Raw genomic sequence first — 4,651 nt, 5'->3', positions numbered from 1 at the left:
GACTTCCGGTCATCATTGTAAAAATAAAAGCACGGAGAAACATTAAGATGAGATAAGATAAAGTTTATTGCTGCATGCAAGGACACAGGGGTGCAAGAGTGTAAAAACAACAGGGGCGTAGCACCAAATTCTGGCACCTGTGCACAAGCAGTCTGTGGGGCCCCCGTTGTTCCTCTCATGATTCTCGTCTCTCTCACACACCTTTCTATCTTTTCACTTTTTTGACATTAAATTTTCCTGTCTTGAAGGAAGTCATGACAGTTTACATGAGGTGTGCCGCACTGCCTTTCAATCGTGTATTCATCTATTTTAGTTTGACAGTAATCTAGTTCCTAAAATGTTGAGGCAAAGGGTACTTGCTGTAGCTCTGGTTGAGGATGAGAGACTGGGAAACAGAGATCTGTGTGGGTACATGAGACCCTAAAAAAAGAGTCTGGATCATGGGGAGTACCACCAGTTGGTCCAGGAGCTTCTCCTCCGTGATGGACGTTTCCAGGCATATTTTAGGATGACTCAGGGGCAGTTTGACAACCTGCTGTCTATCGTCGGGCCGCATACCGCAACCGCTACCACCAGTTTCTCCTCCATTGTTTACCAACTGTTAACTTGTTGTCGTGACCACCACAGAAGGCCCGCCTCTCAAATCATCTGATTGGACAATGGGAAAAAAGATGACGAAAAAAGAGATGGCGTGGGGCGTTTGCTCAACTCGAGGAGTTCAGAGCGCTCCGGCAAAAACACCAGGTGTCCAGAGCGCAGAAACAAGAGGCGCATCGCAATGCAAAAAACACAAGCAAAACTTTTCATTCTCATTAAAAACAATGACCAAAAGGCGCCTCCAGCTGCTGAAACGCTTTCCGTGTGATCGCAGCCTAAAGCGGTCACTCACATGCGTTTAGAGATGAATCCCTGTGTAGGGTGGACGAAGCCATCTTGTGCCTGGGGTGAAAGGGCCTCTTTTTTTTACACAAAGCTCGGTCTTACAACTTTCAATTTTACGTAGTCATGGCACTAACTACTTAGAAATAAAAAAATGCAATCAAAACCAAACTATTCGTTGCAGGCTTTTAAGGGCCCCCCTCCCTGGCCCTGGGTCACCAGTCCTGCTTTCCCCCCATTCTGACGCCCCTGGTAGAGAAGGTGAAGTTGACCTTATGGGGGCACCATCTTGTGAGGACTGGGCTCCGTTAGTCAAGCAACAATATTTGGGCAAACTAAACATGGTACAGGGCGGCACGGTGGTGTGGTGGTTAGCACTCTCGCCTCACAGCAAGAGGGTTGCCGGTTCGATCCCGGGCGTGGGAGCCCTTCTGTGTGGAGTTTGCATGTTCTCCCCGTGTCAGCATGGGTTCTCTTCCTCCCACAGTCCAAAGACATGCAGATTGGGGACTAGGTTAATTGATAACTCTAAATTGTCTGTAGGTGTGAATGTGAGCGTGAATGGTTGTTTGTCTCTATGTGTCAGCCCTGTGATAGTCTGGTGACCTGTCCAGGGTGTACCCTGCCTCTCGCCCGATGTAGCTGGGATAGGCTCCAGCCCCCCCGCGACCCTCAAGAGGATGAAGCGGTTAGAAGATGAATGAATGAATAATCATGGTACACAACGTAGATCCGTATGACATGGCAGCTCGAAGCTGGACTATAGACCTCGATGCAGTTCCTCCACTCTCATACCTGGACATTGTTAACCATTTAGTTTAGGCAAAGCCGTAGTCATGGAGTCAGCATCGAAGGGGACAAAATCTGCTGGGTCAAAATTTGAAAACTAATTCATATCATATTCATAAGCAAGTACTGCTTCAAGGGCCGTACACATGTGGCGGGTTTTGGACCCTTAAATCCATTGTTTTCGATGTAGACGTGCAGCAGGCACGTGTTCCCAATTTTTCAAGGCGCGCTGCGTCCCGAGATAAACCAAGTCCAACTTTTGTAGTGTCATCTGACAGGACCAACCAATCACAGCCAACAGGTATCTTTCCCTTCTTCCATAAAGGAACTAACGAACTAAGGAAACTAATTAAGGAAAAGTTGATCATGTTAGCGCAGGGCTACCCAGAGCTTTACATCTGTCCCATGGACGAGAGGCAGAGATGGGGACTCAAGTCATTGTGCCTTGGACTTGAGTCGACTCGAGTCGCTGTTTTGATGACTTGTGACTTGACTTGACAAAAAATAAAAGACTTGAGACTTGACTCAGACTTGGAAGTTAAAGACTCAGGACTTGACTTGAGACACGATGACTTGAATGACTTGAGTGTTATTCACATCATGTTTTCGGTTAGAATATAAAATGAATAAATTAATTTAAAAAATAATGTCGATTACCCGGTAGGAGCGCAGGCTGAGAATGGCGTTGTCATGACTGGATCACTACCCTGTCAGTCAGTCATGCCCTCTCTACGTACCTTACGTGTTTATTGGAGAAACAGGCCCTCTTATATCAGATAGGCATCAACATGTCAGCGGGAGGGGTACCGAGAGTCATCGTCTTTGGCTTTCGGAATTACCATTATTACGGCAAAAGACGAACAGCACAGTGCAAGACATGCGGCATAAACATCTCGGACAGCCAGGCGACAACTTCAAACTTTGTTTGTCATTTGAAGAGCCATTCTGCCCAGTAAGTGCTTGTCAATTAGCTAATATTATCTGGTTAGTCGGTAGTTAGCTAACGTTAGCTTGATGTGTGTGCGCGCGCATGGGGGTCGTCCCTGCAAAGTAACCACTGCAGTCAATGTTTACTGACAGTTACTTATATCTTGTCTTTTCACTTTATTAAGATCAGATTCTGCAGGTAAAATAACAATAATAAGGTGACTTGACTTGGACTTGACTTGACCTATTACAGGACTTGATTTGACTTGACACAACCTGTGACTTGACTTGCCCAAGAAAAAATGACTTGGGACTTACTTGAGACTTGAAGGTTAAGACTTGAGACTTACTTGAGACTTGCACATGTGTGACTTGGTCCCATCTCTGACGAGAGGCCTACACACTTATAAACAGCTCCTGGAAGAAGATCAGCTCTGCACTCAGGTCGCCGCGCTCTTGAGAGCTGCCTCAAAAAAGGGCACAAAAGTAGCACCCAGCGCCACATGTTTTCCAGGCAGTTAAAGACGTGGCATGTGTACGGCCCCTTACGGTGCACTATACTATATGAGTATGCAATATATATTACTGCCTTGAGTTTAGGAATGTGTCCACTTTGGTTACAGACTTCAGTGTGTGTACGTCACAAGATGGTGCCCCCGTGCCCCACACAACGTAACGTAACATCTCTGTATGTGAGCATAAAAAAGCATGACAGTAACAGTAACAACAAAGTGTGTTGTAACTCAAAATATCATAAATGTCATCTTTAAATTAAAACTAATTATTATCCACTTAATTTTGTCTATTCCTCATTTAATTAATTGTTTGATTTTATTTTTTATTATTTTTTTTATTATTTATAGGTACATACTGTGGTGTATATATTGTTTCAAACTTTGTGAATTATATAGTAGTTCTCAAAAGTTTGAGTGAGTTGAGTTTTGGTGCTTTTATTTTGTAGGGTTCAATCGTTTATCTTCCGGGATTACCGTCAACAATTAAGAGCTTGACGCTGCCGCTGGACGCGTGCCTCTTCTCGCCGGAAGTGTTGGTCCAGCAGCAGACAGACGTCCTGACATTGTCATCTCGATTCATCATCTTTATGTTTTTTTAAGCAGTGTCAAACAGTGACGTCATGGACAGATGGAGGTGTGATGGGGAACAACATACATAAGAGCTGCATTATGTTGAATGGAAACCAGGCAGGAGCTGTTCTTCCATTATCAGAGGAGGAATCCATTAACTCACCCAGAGCTTGAATGGCTTCACTTACCTCCCTCTTACCTGTTACTGAACACTCTGCCTCTTCCTCTGCAGCAGGTGCTGATGGTTCGCGTCTCCATTCATCCTCCTGTCTGCTAATAGAAGCTGCTCTCATCGCTCAGGAAAATGTGCATAACATCTTTTAGGGCAGTGAATAATTTCTATGAGATATTTAAGGTATAATGTGACAACACAAACAATGCACAGCCTTGTGTAATTTATCACCGAGCCCTACTCACTGCTGGGGAGTAATAAACTCTGGCTACTGTTAGCCATTAGCCTGAGTTACTACACAACACTAAAACAGTGTGACCAAGAGTTGAGTGACGGTTTTAAAAGGCTATTATAGCGTCTGATAAAGTGCCCAGACATGTGAAATGTGTTGTAGGTTAAATAAACATTAAAGTGGCGCACACAGTTATAAAGTGGCACTTTTCATAGCATGTCGCTAACTCTAATGGGGCTGAGTCCAACGTCTCCAGAGAGAAGTTTCCGTGCTCTGAACTTTTCATGTATCAGTATATTTAAATTTAACGACTTTTAAACTAACATAAATAAAGTTTGTCCGTGTCTGGACAAAAATGAGCTATTAACCCCGACTGACCCATGATTTCTTCCACTCTGTGTGTCCTGTAGGCCGTGTGTTTGTTCAGGCTGTTCTCATGCACTGTTCATGTGTATACCCTCAACAAGTAATGCACCAGAATTCATATATGACCCATGAGACTGGTTTTTGTGTCATGTGTGAAACCAGCTGGACTTAGCTAGGACTTATTTTAAAGTGCGTTGTCAC

Source organism: Epinephelus fuscoguttatus, linkage group LG17 (assembly GCF_011397635.1).
Source record: "Epinephelus fuscoguttatus linkage group LG17, E.fuscoguttatus.final_Chr_v1".
NCBI classification, from domain to species: Eukaryota; Metazoa; Chordata; class Actinopteri; order Perciformes; family Serranidae; genus Epinephelus; species Epinephelus fuscoguttatus.
Note: the sequence above shows the minus strand (reverse complement) of the source record.